The sequence below is a fragment of the Jaculus jaculus genome, chromosome 1, assembly GCF_020740685.1.
Source record: "Jaculus jaculus isolate mJacJac1 chromosome 1, mJacJac1.mat.Y.cur, whole genome shotgun sequence".
Taxonomy (NCBI): Eukaryota; Metazoa; Chordata; class Mammalia; order Rodentia; family Dipodidae; genus Jaculus; species Jaculus jaculus.
In genome coordinates this window covers 181,483,969-181,508,744 of record NC_059102.1, presented here as the reverse complement: position 1 = coordinate 181,508,744, position 24,776 = coordinate 181,483,969, and the positions used below count along the sequence as shown (strand labels likewise).

At 50.4% G+C, this 24,776-nt stretch overlaps 1 protein-coding gene across 1 annotated transcript in view; it reads left to right on the top strand.

Moving 5' to 3' along the window:
* Nucleotides 1-24,776, top strand: part of Tspan18 (tetraspanin 18) — a 179,940-nt gene that overhangs the window by 29,182 nt on the left and 125,982 nt on the right. Inside the window, exon 2 of the mRNA XM_045146130.1 lies at nt 3,765-3,846. The gene's annotated coding sequence lies outside the window, so the exon portion shown is untranslated. The remainder of the gene's footprint in view (nt 1-3,764; nt 3,847-24,776) is intronic.

Below are 24,776 nucleotides of genomic sequence, written 5' to 3'. Positions count from 1 at the left end.
ACTATATTTTTTTAAAAAAATTTTTTTGTTGTTCATTTTTATTTATTGAGAGTGACAGAGAGAGAGAGAGAGGGAGAGAGGTAGAGAGAGAGAGAGAATGGGCATGCCAGGGCTTCCAGCCACTGCAAACGAACTCCAGACACGTGCGCCCCCTTGTGCATCTGGCTAACGTGGGTCCTGGGGAATCCAGCCTCGAACCGGGGTCCTTAGGCTTCACAGGCAAGCGCTTAACCACTAAGCCATCTCTCCAGCCCTGCTTGCTATATTTTAATCAAAAAATTAAAAGTGGGGCCGGGTACACCTGGGTCCATGAGGAGATTTCTATCTGGTCCTCATCCAGAACAATAAGTGCATGAAGTACCTAAGTACAGAGTGGGCTTGAATCTTTTTTCTTCCCTCCCTTCTTCCTTTGTTATTTCCTCCTCTCTCTCTTCTCTCACACACTTGCACACACATACCTCCTCCCTTCCTTCACTATCTCAATATTTAGTCCAGACTGGCTTCAAATTCACTAGGTAGCTTAGGCTGGCCCCAAACTCAGGATCTCCCTGTGGGCTAGGATTATAGACATATACCATTACACCCCGAAGAATTTCCCTGTAGACTGCAAGCTTGGCCCATGGTTTAGGAGCAAGATGAGCTGAGTTTTATGACAGACCCAGTCTTTTCTCACCAGAATCCCTCCCTTTTCCTAATCCCTTACTGTGTTTGGAAGGTTCTAAGATACTACATTGCATTTTCACATTTTCATATCTCTGAAACCAGGCTAAACCATATAAAAAATGAGGTCACAATTAAATTAATGGCGCTACTGGACATACTTAAAATTATGGTGATTATGATTGTCGAGCCTGTATGAGCCTGTATCATGTTGGGAGTCTGTTGGGAGTTACCAGGCTTGACCTCCCCATCTCGGTGTGAGGACTTGAAGATCTGTGTACGTAGAGCACATGCTCAGGGCCACCTGCTGTGGTCCTAAGAGCTGTGTTTAGGGTTTCAGCCTGGACTACTGCAAGCCTCAGCAGGTGCTTTGAGCAAGGGAACACCAAGTCTGGCTAGGGAAGGTGGCAGAGGTACGAGTTGAAGCTGCCCTTGGCTAGTTCCCAGCTTATCCTTTCCAAAGCCACCAGGGCAAAGGTCATGACTCACATTACCCAGCTGTTTCCCATGGGAGCTCTGGCTGGGACATAAGTGACAACCTTCCTTCCCCAGAGGCAAGTCAGTCTGGAATGAGATTCCGGGAAAGGAGGAGAAATTCTAGGCAGGATAAGTAGAGGGCTTTGCCTCTCCTGGCTGATCTCCTCTGGGCTGAAGGCTGGATCCACCCGCCTTAGAGAGAGATGCTCAAGGCCCCCAAGGGAGCACCCAACCTGGAAAGTGGTTTTGTGAAAGGCAGGCCCTGCCGCACCTCCCGACATGCAGCCTGCAGCTGCTCCCAGAGTGGTTTGTGGCCTTTAATTTCGTTAATGTGTGACATTCACCCAAGCTGCGTGGCTGACGGGCATGCTTGACATTAATACGTGTTCCGAGCGGTCCCCGGAGCTCATAAAAGCTCATTATCAGCTCTAAGCCAGTAAATGCGGCTCCTGGCTCTAGGAGGCCTAATTTCCTCAGAGGTGTGCCTGGCAGTGGAACCTTGGGGACATCTGTCTGTACCAGCCAAGCAGCAGACTTCTTCATTTGTCCCTGGACTCAGCGACCCAGGTTGTCCCCTGGGCAGAGCCTGTGGTTCACTTACATAACCAAGACAAGAGCCTCTTTCTTCCCCATCTCTTGCCTGAGTCTACCCAGGGCAGAGGTGCTGATGTGAGCATTGGGCAGCAAGGCACCTGTGGCCTGAAATGGGCATGTGTGGTGACTAGTAAGCAGATAGGATTGGCTCGCACATGCCATGGACACTGTGAATAAACACTCAGAGGATGCGTGTGCTCACACTTATGGGGGCATAGTGTCATCTTGTCAAGTTGTGACATGGAAAATGAGTGTGTTGAGGTCTCATTTGCGTAAGTCCTACTTACATGTATGGTCATGGGGGGGTGTCATATTTCATAGGATGGGTCCCTCTGCATAGGGGAGATGGTAGGGTACTGTGCCTAGAAATGAAGATTTTTATCTGCACATGGTGGTGAACACCTATAATACAAACACTTAGGAAGTACAAAGGTGTTTGAGTTCTGACACTAGTGAGTTCAAAGTCAGTCTGGGTTACATGAGACTCTGTCTCAACAAAGCCCAGAATGAAGATTCTCTGTGTGTGTGTGTGTGTGTGTGTACACTCATGTGTATGTCTATCTGGGATTCCTTCAACTAAAGCCTTAATCTGGCCCCTGGTGCACGAGGTCCCCAGGCTGACAGCCCATGTTTGGCATCCGAGTCATAGATAGCCATGATGCCAGCCATGCCCCACAGCCATGCCCTGCTTCCCAGCTGTTGACAGTCTGAGAATTGAGAACCCCCCTGTCCCAGGGGTGGGGAGCACTGATGGTTGGTCTGCAGAGGGGACACTGAACTCATCCCCATTCTGCTGGGGTCTCTACCATTGTGGAGGTGGTACTCTACCATTGTGGAGGCTGGGCTCCCTTGGGCTTGGGTTCTAGTCATGGCTCTGCTCCATTTCCAGTGTGACCTTGAACTGGTTATTAAGCTCTTCTGAGCTCAGGGTCCTCAGTTCTTGTGGTTTGATTCAGGTATCCCCCATAAATTTAGGTGTTCTGAATGCTAGGTTCCCAACTGATAGAGATTTGTGAACTAACACCTCCTGGAGGCAGTGTATTGTTGGGGGTGGATTTATGGGTATTATAGCCAGTATCCCCTTGCCAGTGTTTGGCATACTCTCCTGTTGCTATTGTTGGCCAGGAAGTGATGTCCACCCTCTGCTTGTTCCATCATTTCCTCCTGCCTTCATGGAGCTTCCCCTCGAGTCTGGAAGCAAAATAAACCCTTTTTTCCCCCCCAAAGCTGCTCTTGATTGGGTGATTTCTGCCAGCAATGTGAACCTGACTGCAACAGTCCTAAAGCGGACAGTCTTTCTCATGGGGTTGACCTTGTCCCTGACAAGTGGCAGAAGGGGAGTGACTGGAGCTCCCTCCTCTCTGCCATGGTGGCCGTTAGTCTTATTTTTCAATTGTGCTGCAACAAGCCAGCCCCTGGGACTGGCTGAAGCCTCAGTTGGCTGGTATGCCACTTGGTGAATTTAACCATTTTGTGACTCTTCCTCAAAGTGACAGGAGCTCTGGGAGGCTGGACTTCCAGCACTGTCGTGTTAAGTTGTCACCACGGAGCCCTCTCCTCTGGTTACTTACCTCTTTTCCTGCGTGCATGTCTTAGAATTTCTGGTCTGCCCAAAGAGCTGGCATTCATTAGGCAATAATAAATTCTCTTTTCCATTTTTTTTTTTGAAAAAAATTATTTTGGAAAAGGTTTGTTTTTGGGAAAAGTTATTTGGAAAGACTTTTGGCAGCCCGAGAGGCTAGAGTTCCCCCACCATGTTGATAATATCCGAGCTTGCAGCGGGAATTCAGGCCGCTGTTTGGATGGGCACGTTCAATGTCGTCAGGACGTGGATGTAGGCAAACTTGGGGCCTGTCCCGGGAGCTCTGGCTTGGATGCTTCGCTCTGGTTTTCTTGTCCTTGACTGGCTTCTGCATCTGCGGACGTGCGAGCGGGAGGGCAAACTGGGAGTTGGGTGGGAACTACATCTGTGTAGAAGTGGTCCCCAAAGCCATTTGTCTCACAACCCCTTGCTTTCCCTCTCCTCTCTCTAGGTTCCTCCTGAATCACCAGCAGGACACCGCCGGGCTCTTGGCACTGTGGGGCCCGAGGGAAAGCGCCAGCCGAGCTGAAGAGGTAGGACTTAACCGCTGTGGCTTGCTCAGTCATGAGGGTGTAATCTTCTCTGGATTCCTTGCCCTCCAAGCCCACCCCTGCCGAGGGAGAGGCTCTGGGGCTCATGCCCAAGGGGCTTAGGACCAATGGAAGGCAGCTTCATGCTTGTCCCCACCCCCAGATGTTAACTCAGTGACTAAACAGAGCGGCTGAGAGGTGATCCAGGAGGATCAGAACTCCTGGGGACCCCTTTCTTTTGTCTCCCACACACCTCACAGTGTGAGGAATGTAGGGAGGAAGTAGCTTCTTAGGGTGATCATCACCCCTGAGGTAGAACTTTAAATCCACAAGGAGCGGAGTTAGTCCCTCATTCTGTGATGGCACTGAGAATGGAAAGGCTCTGTCTTGCCACCACAGCTCCAGGACGACCTTCTGCGGCTGCCCACTGTCCCTGGAGTGGTCATGAGCTGGTTGGCTTCATGGAAGGTTCCTAAATGAGGAGCCAGGACATGTTCCTCAGCCAGCTACAGTCTCTAATGCACCTCAAGGTCATTGGCTGCTCCTGAGTGAGAAGCCAGGTCACCTGTCACCGCCTCCAGCGGCACCTCACTGTTGTTGGCCCCCTTTGGTTTTGTCCCCCAAGTGGGCAGCTGTGCTGTGTCTGTGCTCCATGGTTAAGGCTACATGTGGAGCTGCTGGCAGTAGCAAGCAGCAGGTGTGGTGGGCACAGGGAGGTAGGGTATAGAGGACAGGGCATTCATTTTGGAAGCTTCTGGAAGAGCGGATTGCTGGTATTGCACAGAGGACAATGACTCATGCCCTTGGGAGTCAGTAGCAGGGTCTGTGTAGCAGAGTGATCTCAAGCTAACTGAGTCCTCAGCTAAGCAGAAGAGCCAGGCCAGCACGTGTGTGGGTGGGAAGGGCGCCCTGTGCTGCGCTGTGCTGCCCCAGCCAATCCCCTCAGCCACCTGAGATCATGGCACTGTTGTCAGGTGTTGTGAGGGGAGGTGACAGTAGATGGAAGTCAGCCCATCCTATTTGCTTAGAACAATGGGCACCCCACCTTGGGGTAATATGGGCTTGAAATGACCTCCCTGAATAGACCTAGGCACATGGAAGAGCAGGCGTTTTTCACCCAACAATGTGGTTATTCAGAAGATAGACACACACACACATGTGTGAATGCACCTTACTGGAAAGGGGCCTGGCTTGTGTCATCAACTGTTCTGCTCTCGTGTCCTGGTCTCCGGGTCATTGCGTGTAGGAGCGGCCTTCCAGCCTCTACCCCACACACCAACATATCACTCCCAGCCATTCTCACTGGGCCCTTACAGCAGGTAATTGGTGATCCTTCCTACACCCAAAGGCTTGTTCAGTAGCTCCGCATGGGTGGGGTCATCTGGACTTTAGAGAGGTTGCAACCAGCTGCAGGCTTCATATATACCAGCAGCTTGGGGAGAACGCAAATGCAGGCCTCCTACCCCCAGACCTGTGTTTTCTGAGAACTCCCAGCACCCAGTATGACATGCATGGTGGTCCTCTTGTTGCCCATAGTGGCACCCTTCCCTCATTCTCCAACCAGCTTTGCACGAAGTCCACAGGCCATGTAGAAAGGTGAGTTCCCAGCCAGTTGTGATGGAGCATGCCTAATATCCCAGCATTCAGGAAGCTGAGAGAGGAGAATCATGAATGAGTTCCGGGCCACCCTGGGTTGCGAGTGAGACCCTGTGACAGCAGAGGGGAATTGAGAGAGGCAGGGAGGAAAGAAGAGAGCGTTTCTGTCTGGCCAGCCAGCCCTCTGTCAGGCTGAGGGAGAAGTCAGGTTCTGTGGAGCTGCCTGAGGTCTGCCGGCAGGAAGCAGGTGGCAGGATGGGAGGGAAGCTGGAGGCCCAGCTGCTCCAGCAGACACTGATCCCAGTCCCCAATTTCTCAACTTGATTCTTCTGTTGTTCATGCCTCTGGTGATCTAAGACTCTAGTGCCAAGCACAAGATCACGAAGAATCACTCCATGTTTTCTTCTATGAGGTTTATAATCTTGGCTCTTCTACTTGGGTCTTTGATCCCTTTGGAGGTCATTTTTTCACATGGTGGGAGGTATCTGACTTGGTTTTACTGCTTACAAGGATCTAGCTGTCCCAGCCCCGTCTGCTGAAGAAACAACCCTTGCCCCCTTGAATGGTCTCAGTGCCCTTTTTGAAAATGAATTGCTCATAGAGGCATGGATTTATTTGTATTTTATTATTTTTTATGGGGTATGGGTTAGTTTCTTGATTCTCCACTCCATTTCACTAGTCAATATATCTACCCTCAGATCAGCACCATACTGTTCTAATTACTGTGATTTTGTGTTGAATTCTGAGGAGAACCATTGTATTTCAAGACTCCCCAGGCGATTCCCGTGTTCAACCAAGATTGATCACATCTGGGCTTTAGGGGGAGATGAAGAATAGTAGGGAGACACTGTATAGAGAGGTGCCACGATGATCTTGGGCAGTGCATTCGTGAAGAGGCTGTGATGGGATAAAGACTGTAAAGCAGATAGCTCAATGCTTCCTCCTTCTTGAAGGCCTCCAGAAGTGATCGCAGAAGCCATTGGCCTGGGTGAACTTGAGAAAAAATGCTGACTGAGTCAGAGATGGGGGAAGAGTGCCAACACCGAAGGCTGTGTCCACATCAGAGAGGGGACATGACCGGCCCAAGGTCACACAGCTATCCAACAGTGGGATCTGCAAGTCTTTGGATCCAGTCTTCTATACCCAGATGCCTCTGTTATTTGTGAAAATTTTGAAATAGAATATTATTCTAAACAGCTTGCAAATAGAGAGAGAAGCCTGCCCTGGCATATGGTATGGCTTTGTGAACTGCCACCATCTGTCACTCAACCAGAGCCTGCCCAGGGGAGGGCAGGGAGCAATCTACCCTGTGTGCTTTGGGGTTCGCAAAGTTGTCTCCTTGTTAGGAAGGAAGGGCCCTGTCAGACCCAGGAGGAGATTGGCCTTGAACTCTGAAGATTTTTCTTTTCTTCTAAGTAGATTCTACTTTTTGGAGCACACACATGTACCCGTGTGTATATGAACACACGCATACACACACACAAGAGAAAATACATATGAGGAAACAGCAGGTGTCTCACAGGGGTCAGCGGCATTGGTGGTGTGTGGGTCCTCTATCCTGCAGTCACGGCCCAGTGCTGTCATTGCCGTGAAATCTGCTGTTCAGTGCAAGGATACCTCGTCCTGTGGGGAACTCTGATGACTGATCTTGTTTTTTGTTTTTTTTTTTTGGTTTTTCGAGGTAGGGTCTCACTATGGTCTAGGCTGACCTGGAATTAACTCTGTCTTCTCAGGGTGGCCTTGAACTCATGGCAATCCTCCTACCTCTGCCTCCCAAGTGCTGAGATTAAAGGCGTGTGCCACCACGCCCAGCTTGATGACTGATCTTGAACTGCACGTGTGTCACTGGATCCACAGGTGTTGGGTCTGCTGGACTATGTGGACATACTCTGCACTAACATCCATGAAACATGATATTTTCAAAGGCTAAATCACCAGGGCATGGCAAGTGCACACCTATTTTCCTACCTCTGGTGAGACTGAGGCAGGAAGGTCAAATCAAGCTCAAGGATAGTCTGGAGTACATAGCGAGATGCTCTGAATGAATGAATGAGAACTAATGAATGACCAAATCTACAGAAGGCTGGTGAGATGGCTCAGCAGTAGGAATAATTACTGCTTAAGCATGTGGGCCATGTGGGATGGAGAACGCTGAGCTCGACTCCCCAGAACCTGTGTGTGAAGTTACATAAACAGTGTACATCTGTAACCCAAGGGTGGAGATGGGAGAGCCACTGGGGCTCACCTATGGACAGCAGCTCCAGGTAAAGGCAGAGAGAGAGAGAGCCCAACTCAAGGAAATATGTGGAAGAGCAATAGAGAACCTTGGGCATTTTCCTCTGGCATCCACATGCATCTGCTCCTATAAGTGCATATGCCGTCCATTGCACACACCACACCTTACCACACACATTCTTAAAAAAAAAATAGCCATCTTGGGCTGGAGAGATGGTTCAGTGGTTAAGGCACTTGCATGCAAAGCCTAAGGACCCAGGTTCAGTTCCCCAGAACCCAAATGCATCTGGAGTTCTTTTGCAGAGACTGGTGGCCCTGGCATGCCCATTCTCTCTATTTGTCTTTCTACTCTCTCTCTCTCCTTGCAAGTAAATATGACTTTTTAAACAGCCATGTAGTACAGACATGCTCATTCGAAATATGCACACATATTATTAAAACTTACCAGCAAGCACAGCGATCACAGAATATAGATCGCCATGAGATATTTCTCAAAGAAGAGTGTTTTTATCCTCACCACCTCTAAGAACTGTTGGCTTTTTAGGAGGTTTGTTTTTAATTATCTACTAGCTAGTCATCATCTTGTGGCCAGCTCCCTGGAAGGATGGAAAGGTGGTCCCAAGGGGGCCCTTGCTGGAGGATGAGGGTGGATCGACGACAGGACATGGGAGAGACCATGGCTCTTTTGCAGTGTGACCAGCGAGTTTCTGGGTGATGGGTTCTGTCCTGGAGCTGATTCTTGTTTGGCTGTTTTTAGCCATCAGGGCCATCAGGGCCATCAGGGTTGTGAGCACCATTCATTTGTGCACCTAGTCTGGTGTTTGAAGAGTTGGTACAGAGCCTGGTGCCCAGGCTGGCAGTTTAACCTGGTCACCTTGGGGCTGTAGTCCCACCTCCGTCCCAGTGGAGAGTCATTCCTGCCCACCCAGCTCAGTGAGGCCCCAGCCTTTGCTTCCTTCCCCTCTTCCCACCCCTTTCCCTTTCCTTTCCACTGCCTTTGGAGGCAGCTATTCTAATTAAAAAATCTCATAAGTCCTGGCAGGCAAGGAGCTAAGGTTTTTATCTCGATTGTTCTGCCAAGACTCCCTAGAGCGTCTTTTTGATAGGTAAGTCCTATTGGAGCTGAGGATTTTCTCCCACTTCTTAGGAACACCACATCTGTTGTGACTGAACTTGAACTACAAGTGAGGCATGTTCCACAAGAGAGGGTAGGAAAAGGCGCAAGGCCTGCATGCTGTCCCAAGGGCCCCCAGGCTTGTCCTGCATCCTGCAGTATTGGGCTGGCCAGTGGTGCTTAGGAAGGCAGAGGACTTGGTAACAGGCAGGGGTTAGGGCCAGAGGCTGGAGTTGGGCTCGTCTGGTGTTAAATGGTATCCAGGTTCAGGACTACTGCGTCCCCAGAAGGCAGGAAGGAGGAATGGCCCATAGTGCTGACCACTCCCTCTGGAAGTCCCCATGGCCCTTAGAAAGCGCTTGGCCAGTGTTGTCATTTGTACCTGTGAAGTCTCCATCATCTGTACTCTTCCCTCCCCGTCTTCTTTCCCCCCTGCTCAGGCATTCACTGAGCACTTCGTGGCTAGAGGGGAGACCTGCTCCAAGCACTCACAGTGTGATGACCCACCAGGGTGATCTCCAGAGATAACAAGAGTGTGGCTGTTTTTGCTCAGGCGATAAAGCAAAAGTCAGAGCTTGGGAAATGCAGCTTCCCTCTGAGGATGAGAGAGGCCCCCTCCTTTCCTGCCTTTGTTCATACCCCGGCCCGGCTTCCATGGAGTTGCCCTCAGAAGAGCTTCCTCTGGTCGGCTTCCTGCATTTCCTTACTCCCATCTTTTACTGTGTGACAGCATGCGAGGCTTCTGTCCGGGCATCCCAGGGCTCTAGAGCCCCTGCTGGTGGACATAACATTTGCTTCCAGTGGCCCCTGTGGCCTGCAAGCCCCCGGAGAGCCTTTTTCAGTCCAGTGAGTAAAACCACAGGACACTGAGCTAAATGTGAAGGACGTTCAGTCAGGGACTACGATCTCAGTATAATCTGTCCCGTGCAGTATTTGTTCCTTGAGCTCAATGGAAATGTGGATTTATCTGAAATCAACAATGTTGTTTATCTGAAATTTCAATGTGACCCAGCATCCTGTGTTTTATCTGGTCGCTTGGAGTATCTTCTGGGATTTGCATGTTAGCCAGCTTTATGTTACTGCAACAAATACCTGTGGTAATCAACTTATAAATAGAAAAGTTTTATTTCAGCTCATAGTTTTAGAGCTCTCGGTCTACAGTTGGTAGGCTCTGCTGCTCTGAGGCTGTGGTGGCTCCTCCTGGTGAATACAACTTTGTGCTTCGTGGAGATGGAAAGGCAGGGTCCTACTGTCCCCTTCAAGGGCATTTCCCCCCCTTGACCCAAAGACTTCTCCCTCACCTCTTAAATTCTACTGACTTCCAGTACTGCCAAACTAGGGACCAGTTCTTCCCCACATGGACCTCTGAGGTATTCTAGACTTAGAGTGATTTGTAGTCAGTGGTGGAGAAACCCTGTGGCTGACAGAATTTTCTTCCGCATTTTGTAGGGAACACACTGCCTAAGTCATAACACATTGGGGTCTCCTCTGGGTGGGGCCCTTCCACCTCCAGCCCCGTTCTGGGAGTCTCACCTGACTGCTGCTTGGTGGGTTGCAGATGTGAATTGTTCCCACTTGGCCTCCAGAGCCGCTTCCTTTGGCTCCACCAGCATCTTTAGCATTAAGCAGAAGTAAGAACCACATTCTTGCCACGTTGGCAGAAGCTAGGGTTAAGGATGTGGGTCCAGGACTGACAACCAAGAGAGGTTAGTGATATCCTTTTGTCCAGCAATGAATTTATTTTTTCACTCTGAGGCAGCTTGGGACTGATAAAAATGTGAAGCTAAGTGGCAGACAGTTGAAAGAAACAAAAGAGTAGACTCTGAGGAGAAGGCACACAGTGTTGCCTTGTGGCTAAATGGATTTTCTGTTTAACTGAGGGTTAAGTAGAAAACTCGTTTTGATTCAACCTCTGCTGTTGCCAATCTTTCTAAAATGTATTAGCCTGGTCCCTGGTTTTCCTAAGTGCACCATAATAACCATAATTGGATCTCCCTGCTGGCGGAGGTTCTTGGCGGGGCGGCAGGAGCACCCCTGGAAATGTCAGCCGTCGCTTCACTATGAGGCCAGGCCTGCGCTGGAGGAAGCTGTGGGTGGGGGCAGTCTGCTCTGTGGTAGCCCTGCGCATGCACACCATGGTATTCTGTCTCCCTCACTGCCCCAGGCCAGGGCTCCCATGACACCCTACCCTCGAGACATGTGTGTGGACATGGAAGTGGGCTCCCTTAACACCTCTGGGAGCTGGGGAGATGACTTGGTAAAGCGCTTGCCTTGCAAATACGGGGACCCGAGTTCAATTTCCAGGACCCCCATAAAATGCCAGTCATAGTGGCATGTACCAATCGTCCCAGCACTGGGGAGGCCGAGACAGATTCCTGGGGCTCACTGCTCAGCCAGTCTCTAGACTGATTGGTGAGGTCCAAGCTAGTGAGAGACCCTGTTTCAAAAAAGGTAGAGAGAGTTCTTGAGGAATGGCCCTCACAGTAGTCCTCTGGTCTCCGTGTGTGCACACACACATACATGGACGTGCATCTGCACACGTGAGTACACAAACACACACGAGGGAATCCTAGTGTAACCCGTCTCTTAGGACCATCATGAGAATTCAAAGGATGACCCCGGCCAAATGTCGTGTCTAGTTGGCATTGTCACTTTAAAACTTGGTAGAAGGAGTTTAGGCACCCAAGCTTCCCCGGGCTGGCTTCATGTTGTGAGCCAGTAGCAGGGCGGGCTTTGGTTCTGCACTGCCAGCCTGGGGGGAGGGGGAAGGAGGCCAGTTTCCTGCTGTTGGCCCTGAGAAGGACGTGTGGATAGCTTGTGAGGGCCTCTGAGCTTGCCCAGAAGCCCTCTTCCCAACAGGGCCCCACTGCAGAACCCTGCCTGCCCGGGGGACGCTGACCTCCCAATAGCCTCTCTGTCCTGGACCGCCTGTGCCCCTCCCCTGCGTCATACACGCATTTCATGAATTTCAAGAGGCATTTGTGTTTCTCCTTATCAAAGGCTGCAGGGAGCACAGAGGCCTGTCTGTGTGTGACTTCTGACCTGGGGGAGGCTAAGGCAAGGGGGAGGGACATCCTGTCAAGGCAAACTCTGCCAAGTGAGGCTACTTGGTGCGGTATACTGGGGTGCTGGGACAACCGGGGGTCCTGTGAGTGAATCTTTCAGCTCCCTAGGGACCAGCACCTACTCCTGACTGGCTCTGGCCCCTCAGCCCCTGAGACATCCCCCTGGGACAGGAGTAATTGCACCCAACTAGTCACTGAGGGGTGAACATGGAGCTCAGTTTCTGGAGTTCCTGCTGCACATGCACAAAGCCTGGGTTCAATCCGAAACACCACACAAACTGGCCATTCCTGTAATCCCAGCACTCAGGAGGCAGAGGCAGTAGGGTGAGGAGTTCAAGGTTACCCTCAGCTACCTAGTGTGAGACCCTGTTTCACAAACCAACCAGTCACTCTGGTGTTTAAGGAGAGGTATGCTGTCTGTGTGCAAAGCCCCTGGGTCAGACTGCTTTACTTATGTATTTGTCTTTAATGGGAAAGTTGAAAGAAATTGCATGGTTTGTGAATATTTACAGGCAAATTATTACAGGGAGGAAATGAATTCACTCTCTCCCACTGTTAATAGATCACGCTGTGGTTCCCAGAGCCTGCCTCCCACATCCCTCCCTTTTCTTTCTTGCGGTTCCCTGTGGTCTTTCTGGGTGGAGGTGCTGATTTCGTGTGTTATCCGGGCACTGACTGAGTGCCTGGTGTGTGCCGAGCCCTGGATTACCTTGTGCCTGGGTGGGTTCTGCCTGTAGGTAGGTTTTGGTAGCAGGAGTGCTGCTCCTCTGGGCCCTGAAAGAGACTTTCTCTAGTACAAAGGGCCAGCAAGGCAGGTAAAGAGGAAGAATAAAGGGACAGGAGGTGCTGGGGGCAGCGAGTCTTGCAGGGGGGAGATGTTAAAGCATTGTTCCTGTGGGAGGAAGGGACAGGTAGAACTAAAAATAGGGGCTTCCAGGCTGGATAACTAATGGTTTTGAGTTTGGGAAGGTAAGGTGGTGAGGAGAGAGATTGACTGGGCTGCCCAGCTTCTGCAGCAAGCCATGCAGAACATATCTGCTGGGGAGGGGCCCGAGTGGGCAAACCATAGCCCCTTATGGGATAGGAGGGTATCTCCATCAGCTTCACTTTCCTGACAGGCATTGCTAATCAGCTGTGGCACCTTCCCCAGGCCACAGGCATTGCCGGTTGATCCCAGGTCACCCTCCTGAAGAAAATGCCTTTCAGTGTATGGCTGGGTCTTAGGCCTTTTGCCTCCATGCCTCAGTTTCCTCACCTGTCAAGCAGAAGAGGGCTCACCGGCCATCTTGGCCCTCCTCTCCCTGAAGTGGATTGCACGTCTGCTGAGGCTGGTGCTGCAATGGCTAGAGCCGAGGGCAGGCTTCCACAAGCTGATGGTTCTGGAACCTCGCAGGTCAAGGTGTGCCAACACCAAGCCCAGGCTCCGACCTTGTCTCTTCCAGACATACAGCAACCAGTCCACTTATTGCCCAGTGGCTAGAGCCCATGGGCGTCCTGAGGACACAGGTCTTAGTGTCTGAGCCACACACTAGAGTCCTCCAGGGATAGGTGGCTAGATGTCATCAGTCCTGCTGAGCCATGGGAGAAGCGAGATGGCAGCCATGGGCCCTGGAGAACCTCTGGCCGGTTTCCTGGGAGTGGGCCCTTCTTGGCAGGGGAGAAGCCGGCATGGGCTTGGTTTCCTCTTCTGCTTACATGGCCTTCTGCCCTCCTCCTCTCATTTCCTCATGGTTCTGAGCATTTTCCATGGATGTTGGAACATGGCTCCCCCTTAGCTGTGTTCTCGGTTTTACCCCCATGTGATGTGGAACCAGCCCTTTACTCTCCGAAATCTGAGGCCAGGGAGACTAGAAACTTCGGAGCTGTCTGGAGACTCCACAGACCTGATGCTGTCAGAGGGCGATCTTATCTCCCTGTCCCACATTCAGTGAGCCCTGAGACGGAGGCCAGGCCAGCTGCTGCCAGGCTGAGGGCATGGCTAACAGGGGCACTCCGTGATCTTAAGGCCGGAAGTCCATGGGAGCATAGCTGTGACTGAATGTGCTAATCCTGGGGCCTTGTTAAGATGTGGATTGGGGTCTGAGGAGATGGCTAAGCAGGTGAGCGTGCTTGCTGAGCAAGTATGAGGACTTCAGTTCAATGCCCAGCGCCCATGTAAAAAGCCTGGCACAGCTACACATGCCTGTAACCTCAGTGCTGAGGGGCAGAGGCAGGAGGGAGGATCACTGGGTTGCCCTGGTCAGCTGATCGATCAGAAAAAATGGCAGCTCCTGGATCAGTGAGAGACTCTGTCTTAGAGAAGTAAGGTGAAAGAGTGATCAGAGTCTACCTGAGGTCTTCCTTGGCCTCTGCACAGCTACACACACACACACACACACACACACACACACACACACACATACACACACACACACAGACACACACCAAAAAAAAACATAGATCACTTTCCACTGCTTTTAGTGGCTACACACTGTTCTAGTACATCTCGCCACACTCACACCTGAGCACACCTGTCCACATGCCTGTGCACCCTACACATCTAACCACATAACTGCATATACCTACCAGAGCCCAGTGCACACTCACGCACATCCCCGCACACACCCAGAACATACACAAACCCATCTATGGAGATTCCTTCACAGCCTTCCATAGCTCCCACATACCCATACCCAGGGGCTCCCCCAGACACCTTTCTTTGATCAGTTTCCTCGTGGTGAACAGGTTCTCCTCCCCTGCCCTCCACATGTCACACCTGCGTGCACACACATGCACCTTCACATATTGTACCCGAGTGTTTGCGTGATCTTACTTGTTTCTCAGCTCTGTGTCTCCAGATCTCTGGGTTACTCGAGCCCCTTTCTCCAGAAGGCTGAGCCCAGCAGGGTCCATGGAGAGTGGGAAGTTGAGTCATAGAATCATCTGGGCCTGGTGAAGTGCTTCTCTGGTTGGGAGTATCTCCAGACTCTTTCTCTCTTCCCTCTTTCCTTCCTTCCCTTCTTCTCTCCTTCCCTCTCTCCTCTCCTTCCTTCCCTCTCTTCCTTCCTTCCTTCTATCACCCAGCCCCCATGTGGTCCTCCAGCACATACACAGAGTCACAGCCTGTGTCTTCATGGCATTCGCCACTTGCTGCCTGTGTGGCCTTGGCTGTGCATTGCTGAGCCCCAGTTCCCGCCCACTCCGTTCAACAGCAGTCCTGGCATCTACTCCCAAGAAGGGCCCCTGTGATTAGCATATGAGACAGACTTGGGCTCTTCTACGTTCATTAACCAAACTTTTCTTAAGATAGTGGTCATGACCTGTCAGCTTTCTGAGGACATAGGTGAACGGCTTTGGCATCCTGCTGAGCCTTTGGACCTGTTGTCTGTGGAGTCTCTACTTCTCCATGGCTGAGCAGTTTCTTTTTCTGTTCCTTTAAGGGGAAGCAGCTGAGAATGGCCTGGCTGATATAACGCACATAGGGGGACATGGTGTCTAGCGGAGTCTGGGAGGACACGGGGTGGCCACGAGCTGGTGCCCAGTTGCCTTATGGCTATGACCTCACTGGAGCCTGTTAGCCAGTCATTCCCATCTGTATAGAGTTGATGAAGGCTGGGAAACCACCAGTGCCTGCACCCTGAGCATTGCTGGAGGATGTCCCCTGTCACCCAGGTTCTAGCCAGAGGCACCTTCCACTTTGCTACTTCCCTGGGGGAGAGGATAGGCTCCACCATGCATGTCCAAATGCTGGAGCTGCCAGAGGCTTGGGGAAATCAAAAGGTGACTGAGTGGCTTTTTCAAAATATATTTTAACCCTGCTGTTGGTCAGTGGAAACTTGGATGGTTTCCTCCTAGAGCAGCAAGATCCTTGTGTACAAATGCACTTGCACAGGCCCACAGGGCCCCGTCAGCTCTGGACGGACGAGGAGACACTGGTGTGTTACTTCGTAGGTCCACAGATAATGAATAGCTGGAATCTTCTGATAACTTGTGCATGTTTGGTTAAAAACTATATATTCATATGAAACCATAGAGACTTTTGAACTAGTCAGTATTTCCACATACCTTCACCCAGCTACTTCCTTTTCACTCTCCCCAAAGAACTGCAAACCTTACTGTGCTGGTTTATATTGACTGTCAGCCCGACAGGGCCTAGAATGCCCTGTGAGGGGCGACGTGGGCTAGCTTACGCTGTGGGCAGCGGCAGCCCATGGGCTGGGGCCCTGGGCTGTGTGAAGAGGAGAGTGTGGGCTGGCCCCCCGCGATCGTCCCTCCGCCTCCTTCCCCGTGTGCCTGCTTCCAGTGGCTTCGTTGGCCTGCTGCTGCTGCTGCACCTTCCCCACCTTGATGGGCTAGCACCTGGGCCTGGAAGCTGAACTTAGCCCTTCTGCCCCTAAACTGAGTCTTTGTCATGTATTTTGTCCCAGCAATGAGAAGGTTGCTGATGCCCTTGCTAATATGCCAACCTAAGTTGTATAGTTGGACCCACTGTGAACCCCCATAGTCCCATCCCAATCTAGGCATTTTCCATCGGCCTGGACATTTCCCCTGTGCCCCTTCTCTGTCTCTCCTTGGCCCCTCCATAGGGTGGCAGTGCTCTCTAGTCCCATAGACTAGCTTTTCCTATTCTAGAATGTCCAGTGAAAGGAATCCTGCAACATGCGTTGGTTCGTCTGGCTCCTCTCACTCAGCTCTGTGCTTCTAGGATTGTTCCAGACTGCGTGTTGCCTATGTTAGTAGCTTGTTGCTTTCTATTGCTCTTACATGTGTAAGCCAGAATCTGTTTATCCACTCATGTGGATGGCCTTTTTATTCTTTCCACTTTTTGGCTACTTGATTATCAGCTGCTGTGCACATTTGAGCTTGAGTCTCTATGGGGAGATATACTTTCTTTTCTCTTCAGTAAACACCTTGGAATTCTAATAACTGCATCAAAGCATGTGTGTGTGTGTTGCATGTGTGTAGTATGTGCAGCGTGTGTGTGTGGCATGGTATGTGTGGTGTATGCACGTGTGTGTGCAGATGCATAGGCACCTTGGACATGTATGCAGAGGTCAGAGGAGAATGTTGCGTGTCATTCTCTTGCCACTCATCTCTCACTGAATCTAGAGCTTACATTTTGGGTCAGACTTGTTGACTGGTGAGCAGTTCTCTGATCTCAGCTCCCACACAGGACTGGGGTTACAGGCACGCGTAGTCATGCCCGGCTGTTTACATGACTGCTGGAGAGTTGAACTCAGGGTGAATCAGACCCTTATGCTTGCATGGTGTGTGTTCTTACCTTGTGAGCCACCTCTTCGTAACAGGCTGTTGGGAGTTCAGGAAAGAGTCCTTGAACCCCAAAACCTGGGTTTGTGTCTGTATTTAACCAAATAATTGGGAAAACCAGGCTGAGAAGGATAATTATTAAGTTACTGCATTTATTAAGGGAAAAATAAAACCAAGGGAGGAAAAATGGATGCACCCATGTGGCCTGAAAGTCCAGGTCGTAGGCCGGGAAGAAGCATGAAAAGAGATTAGAGAAGAAAGACAGGAGGAAGTGCGCAGAGCTCCTCCTGCCATGTGGAGGGCAAGAGGGGTGAGCCCACGGGATCGGGGGAGACTTACCAGGACCTGGAGGCTCAGGAGGGACGATGGGCAGCCAAGAGGCAGCTTGTCCCCAGGCATGCATCAGCTTCTGACCTTATTGTGGTGGGTCTCACCTTTAGCTCATGTGAGCCTCAAGAAGAGGTCAGCCATGATGCCAGTTCTGGGGCTGAGCTTTACCAACCACAGTGTCAGGACCAGATTCAAATTCTAGGAAAGGGGAGCTCCCTGCCATGGAGGGGCTCATGTTGTTCAAGGAAAAACAGGTCTAGACAACTCCTTTAGGCAAGAGATAAGAAGTCAGATCATTCTTTGATCTCTAGCAAAGTGGGCAGGCTCAAAGACATTCCTGCTTTTTCTTCTGGGGGTCCAGTCACCCTAACGGCTTCATCTCTAGCTCTGAATAAATGTCTATTTAACATTTTTTTTTTTTTTTGGAAAAAAAATCGGTTTTCAGGCACGAGGGTGGGATTTCCCACATCCACCTGTGTACATGAGAGTTCCAGTTCCTCCACTGGTCGATGCTTACATGGGCAGCTTTTTAATTTTAGACCTTCTGCTGGTTGCATCATGATAGCTCTTTGTGGTTTTGTTGTTGTTCTTCAGTTTTTGAGACAGGATCTTGCTATGTAGCCTAAGCTGACCTCAAGCCTGTAATCCTCCCGCCTCAGCAAGTACTGGGATTATTGATATGCACCACCATGCCTGGCTCCCTTGTGGATTTATTTTGCTCCAGTGTGGCTAGTGATGCTGGACATCTTTTCACAAGCCTCTTATCATTTGAACTGTCCCCCCTAAATCTGTTCCTCTTCTTTCCAGTATTTATTGGATTACTGCTTTACTATCAAGTAAAGGAAATTCTTTAATGTTTAGAAGGAATTAGAGGGAACTGTCTTCAGTACCTTGTTGTAGGCAAAGATTTCTTGAGGCATTAAAAATATTAACCATATGGGGCTGGGGCGCAGTAGGTAAAGGATCTTGCCACACAAGCATGAGGGCCTGATTCTCAGATGATTCCCCAACACTCACGTTCAGAGCTGGGCATGACTGGAACCCCTATAACCTCAGTTCTGTGGGGAGCAGAGACTGGAGAATTGCTGAGTCTGGTCAGCCAGTGTAACCAAAACTCCAGTTTCAGTGAGACACCCTATCTCAAGAAAACATGTGGAATTTCTAGTGACAGAGGAGAACAGCGACATTCTCCTTTGGCCTCACATAGGCACACGGGCACACACATCTGCATGCATACATCACACACATCCTACATACTACACACACATACAAATAGTGTCTATAAAAGGAAGATTTGATAAATTGGACTTCATTAAAATAAATAATGACAAAACTTGTGCACAGTGCTAGTAGATGAACAGGAAGCCTGTAGACTAGAAGAAAATTCGTTTTTCTCAAGAGCTTGGCTGTTCGTTGTCTTTAGGGCTCACCAGGAAGTGTGGGAGGAGAGAGGCACAACTGTGTGGTTGGCTTAGGGGAGAGGCTGAGGTGCATTGTAGAAACTCATCTTTGTTTGTTTGTTTTGAGGTAGGATCTCACACTAGCCTAGGTTGACTTGGAACTCATTCCGGAGCCCCAAGCTGGCCTCAAACTCATAGCTATGTACATTGTTTTTTTTTTTTTTTAAGAGTGCTAGAAAGAGAGAGAATAAAAGAGTGAAAAAGAGTGAGTGGGGTGGGGGGAGAGAGAGAGGGAGGTAGAAGAAGGGAGGGAGGGAGGGAGGGAGAGAATATGAGGATGCTGGGGTCTCAGCTACTACAATCAAACTCCAGATACTTGTGCCACCTAGTGGGCATGTGTGACCTTCCACTTGCCTCACCTTTGTGCGTCTGGCTTACGTGGGATCTGGAGAGTAGAACATGGGTCCTTAGGCTTCACAGGCAAGGGCCTTAACTGCTAAGCCATCTCCCCAGTCTCCATCTTTTGGTAGGGGTCCAAAACAATGGTTTACCCGAGGTGTGGGTACTGTGAGTGGACAGATGTCATCACGCTGTCTTCAAAGACTCCCTCTGGGGCATACAGTCTACTCCAACTTTCTGGGCCCGGGAAGACCCAGATTTGGGGCAATAGCTGAGAACCTACAAGAAGCAATGTGTGCCGCTGTTTTTTTTTTCTGGGATGCATAGGTGAAGTGTCTGCCCTCCTGTGACAGCTGATGTGCACAGCTCATGGTCTTGCTCTTCTTTCCCCAAAGCCATTTTACTCCTGTCCTTGCAGCAGTTGAATCAGCCCATCATCTCCCTGCAAAGACCATAGACTCTAAGAATGCACCCAAACCTTAATGCCTCCAGCTGAGTTAGACTCCTTGCTTTAAATTGTCTGGGGACTCTGTTTGGTATTGCCCTTGTTACTATCACAGAATGCCTGGCAAAAGCAACTTGAGGAAGAAAGTTGATCTTGCCTCCCAGTTTGAGTGTGCATCATCATCACAGGGAGGAAGACCGGGGGAGTGTGAGGCAGCTGGTTATAGGGCATCCACAGTCAGGAAGCAGAGTGTGATGAATGCTGATGCTCAGCTCAGTCCCCCTCTTTTCCCTTTTTTTTTTTTCTGTTTGTTTTGAGACAGAGTCTTACTCTAGCTCAGACTGACCCGAATCTCACTCAGTAGTCCCATGCTGTCCATGAACTAACAGTGATCCTCTTACCTCTGCCTCCCAAGTACTGGAACTAAATGTGTGTGCCACCATAGGAGATTTTTTTCTTTTTCTTTTTAGAGAGAGAGAGAGAAAGAGAGAAAGAGAGAGATAATTGGCATGCCAGGGCCTCAGCCACTGAAATCAAATTCCAGATGCTTTCACCCCCTTGTGGCCATGTGTGACCTTGTGCTTGCCTCCCTTTTGTGTGTCTTGCCTCCATGGGATCTGGAGAGTGGAACATGGGTCCTTAGGCATTGTAGGCGAGAGCTTTAACCACTAAGCCATCTAGCCCATGGATGGTTCCACCTACACTCAAGGGTATTCCTCCTAGGAACTTCTAAATCCTGTCAAATTGACAATCAAGATTAACCTTTGTCGGGACCCTGCACTGTCTAACCCCTCAGATGAGATACTTTTGGGGTGCTTTTCTTCCTCCAGTGTGTCTTTGGACAGTAGACTGAAGGCAGGCGCACCCTCTGCATTGCTCCCTGCTATGCTCCAGAGCTCTGGCTTGTCAGTACATGACCATCTGCACTCTGTAGAGCGCAAGTAGCGTATCTCCATTGGGCAACTAGGGCTCAGGGTATGCAGGGTCCTGCTTGGGGCCCCACATCTCACACGGGCAAAGTCATGAGTGGTCAACAGACCTGGTTTTGAGTGTTCTATTCCAGGCAGCTTGCATTTCTTACTCTAAGTGAGTCTATAATGCCAGTGGCAAATACTATAAAAATGTGGAGAGCTATATAAATAAAATGTATCATTAAAAATGTCTGTGGCGATTTTAATCATCTCTAACCACAGTAATGAGGCAAAGCATTATTTTAAATCTGAACAGGGCTGGCACTGAAATCCAGATGTTTCACAGGGACTTGAGCTATTTTGCATTATGAATGCTTTTGTTAAATGTTGAAACACAAAAGGATGCTTATGAAATAAAGGTACAGGATACATGAGAACAATACATGGAACTTACCGGTCCCCAGAGCCAGGAAAATGGAAGAGCCAGCTTGCCTGCCCCAGCTCAGATTGTCCATTAAACGAAGATTGCCTTTTCCACTGACAGCCATCGCCTGAATGTCTCCTATTCATTTATGTATTAATTCAGCAAGTCCTGCCGCGGGGAGAGAGGGAGAGAGAGTGCGCGAGTGAGCTTCCAGATCCCAGCCCTCCCACACTTGGTAAAACCAAGGAGAGGACTTTCACTCTGACAACAAATTTCTCCTGTTGGCCTGTGCCCCGCACCCTCCCTGGATGCCAGCTTTCCCCCCCTCAAATGCATCCTTTGTGTTTGGGCCCACTGGGGAGCCCAAGGGTATTTTCCACTTCCCACAGAACGTGTGTGGCTCTGGCAAGGTGGGTTCTTACTGTTCATAATATCCCCTTTGTCTGGAAGCTTTCCCCCTTTACTTTTGTGCACTGTAGACATTGGGGCACTGACCCGACTTAGCCGACTATAGGCATCCTGCTTGTATGTGTGCATGCATGTACACGTGTGTGTGTGTGTTTCTTTGTGGTACCTAGCACATACTAAACACAAGCACTCTGTTGCTGAGCCACACATCCAGCCCAGACGCACCAGACACACTTGGTAGCACTTTATCCTGAGGCTCCTTGTTGGTACCTCCCACTGAGCCGGAGTCAACCAAGGCAGCTGGCCAGAGGGGCCGGGTCAAGAAGTGCCCATGGCGGATAAACTCTTGCAGACAGAGTCATGAACACGTGCTATGTCATATCTGTGTGCTTTGGGTAAGAAACCTACCTCTCTTTGATTTCGGTCCCCCAGAGCCACAGCAGGATGTTGCAGGGCGAGGCAGACTGAGCTCCGCCAAGCCGAGCACCAGGCCTCACACCCCGCAGCAGCTGATAGGCTCTGGGATGGCGAGGGCGCCCATGGGGCACAGGAGCCTGCGCGCCCTCCCACCTCATGCCATGGTCGTTCAGACCCGTGCTGCCCTGTGAAAGAGGCTGGCCATATGCTGTGTCCCCGCTTGATAACTGAGTAGACTGAGCCTCGGAGGGGCTGGGAGTCTGCAGAAGAGCAAAAGCGTGCTGCAGGGAGATGTCAGGTGAGACCCGGATGGTTGGGAAGCGCAAGCCTCAGGGCTCTGTGGCTTTGGGCTGGGAAACCTGGCGCTGGATGTTGACAGAGAAATTTTATGATGTCCTTGGTGTGCTCTTGCCTGTTTTATTCCCCCCAGGGTAGCAAGGTTTATAGCCTCCCACAAGCCCGCTGGTGGGTGGAAGTTGCACAGGGGGCCGAGGTGATGTCTGGCCTGTGGCCACTTTTCTGCCATCTGTATGTGATTGTCTTTCAGTTTTAACCCCTTTTCCATCCGTCTCTCCTCTCCCCAATGTGGTAGGTTAGGGCAATCTCAGGATGACAAACTGTTGCATTGTCAGTGAGAGCATGCTTGCGTTAGGAAGGCACACTGTAGGCACTGCTTGTGGGCTGGGGACTGAGGGAGATGGGGTGTACAGCAGAGATAGAATAGATTATTTTAAAAGTTTATTTATTTATTTAACAGAGAAAGAGGGAGAGAGAGAGAGAGAGAGAGAGGGAGGGAGGGAGGGAGGGAGGGAGGGAATGGGTGCGCCAGGGCCTCTAGTCACTGCAGACGAACTCCAGATGCACACACCCCCTTGTGCATCTGGCTAACATGGGTCCTGGGGAATCGAACCTGGGTCCTCTGGATTTGTAGGCAAATGCCTTAACTGCTAAGCTATCCCTTCAGCCCTAGAATCGATTCTTAATCTAAAAACTTGAGACAAAATGTTCCTTCTTGAAGAATAATGAGGGGCTAGGATATGGCTCAGTTGGCAGAATGCTTGTCACATGCATGAAGCTCTGGATTCAGTCCCCAGAACTACATAAACCAAGTGTGTGTCACATACCTGTGGTCTCAGCACTTGGGAGGCAGAGGGATCAGAAGTTCAAGGTCTTCCTCAGCTACACAGTGAGCTGCAGGCCAGCCTGGGATATGCGTGACCCCATATTCCCCCCTGCCCGCCATGGTGACACAGCCCTGTAGCACCCGTACTCGGGTACTCAGGAAATTGAGGCAGGAGGAGTGGAAGCTCAAGGCCATCCTGGGCTACATCATGAGTTCTAATCCAGCTTGAGCTATAGAGTGAGACTCTGACTCAAAGAACCAATCAACAGCACAAGAGATGGATCTGTGGGGAAAGTGTTTGCCATATAAGCATGAAGGCCAGAGTTCAGATCTCCAACGACCATGTAAAATGCAGGGCACAGGGGCATGTGTCTATAATCCAGCCCTGGGGAGACAGAGACAGGGAATCCCTTGGGTTCACTGGCTAGCTACTCGAACAGAATAAGTAAGCTGTAAATTCATAAGAAACTGTCTCAAAGAGAAACAAGTAAAGAGTGAGGAAGAAACAAGTCAGCCTGTAGTACACACACACACACACACACACAAAATGAACATGCATGCACACACATGTACACCACACATGCATACTATAATTGCTTTTTTGTTTGTTTGTTTGTTTTAAAAAGTCTTTTTTTTAAAAAAAAATTATTTATTTACTTATTTGAGAGCGACAGACACAGAGAGAAAGACAGATAGAGGGGGAGAGAGAGAATGGGCGCGCCAGGGCTTCCAGCCTCTGCAAACGAACTCCAGACGCATGCGCCCCCTTGTGCATCTGGCTAACGTGGGACCTGGGGAACCGAGCCTCAAACCGGGGTCCTTAGGCTTCATAGGCAAGCGGTTAACCGCTAAGCCATCTCTCCAGCCCATTGTTTGTTTGTTTTTTGAGGTAGGGTCTTGCTGTAGCCCAGGATGACCTGGAATTGGTCTAAGGCTAGCCTCGAACTCAAGCGATCTTCCTACCTCATCCTCCCACGTGCTGGAATTAAAGGCATGTGCCACCACTCCCAGCCATGCTGTAATCTTTATTGTTTGCATGTGCTAATTTTACCTTACCTTATGTTATATTATTATATTAACCATTAACTCAAGCCCCTCACCAATCCTGGGATCATGTAATTTCACAGCTCCCGTTTACAGGAAAGGAAGCTGGGGCCCAGAGAAGACGCGTAGCCCTTACTCAATAGTGGAATACACTTTGGCTTTGCAGCCAGCGTGATGAGACCCTAGAGCCTGGCTTTACACACCACCAGCAGCAGTAGATCTTGTCACAGTCGTGGGAGACGCTGGACTGACAAACGGCACACAGTGGGCAGCTGTCTGTGCTCTCTGAGCCCTGTACCAGCCGAGGGTACTGATTCTCTTAGAGACAGCCCAGGGGCGAGAGTCAGACTACCTAACTCCTTTACCTTCCCTGTGCATCAATCAAAGGTAACCATGGCCACCTGATCTGGCTCTGACAGTTTAAGTCATAGTGCCTATGCAATATTGCAGCTGACCAGGCCCAAACACACACTGCCCAACTCAGAGCCATGGTCAGTCTGCCCTGTCATCCAGTAGGCTTGGCATGCACTTGTGGGCATCCCGGCGGCCTGTTTACCGTGAGACTTCTCTCAGAAGCCCTCAGCTGTCACTGCTTACCTGCTGGCTGCTCTGAGGAGGGTGTTGAGTCAGGAAGCCCCACTGTGGCACAGGTCAGACAGGCTTTCACTCACTGCGTACCCACAGGAGCCTGGCTCGGGCCCTGGTGGTCCCCAGACTATCTCTGGTAGAGTGGATAGTCACTGTTCCCTTTCTGCACATGAAGAGACTGAGAATT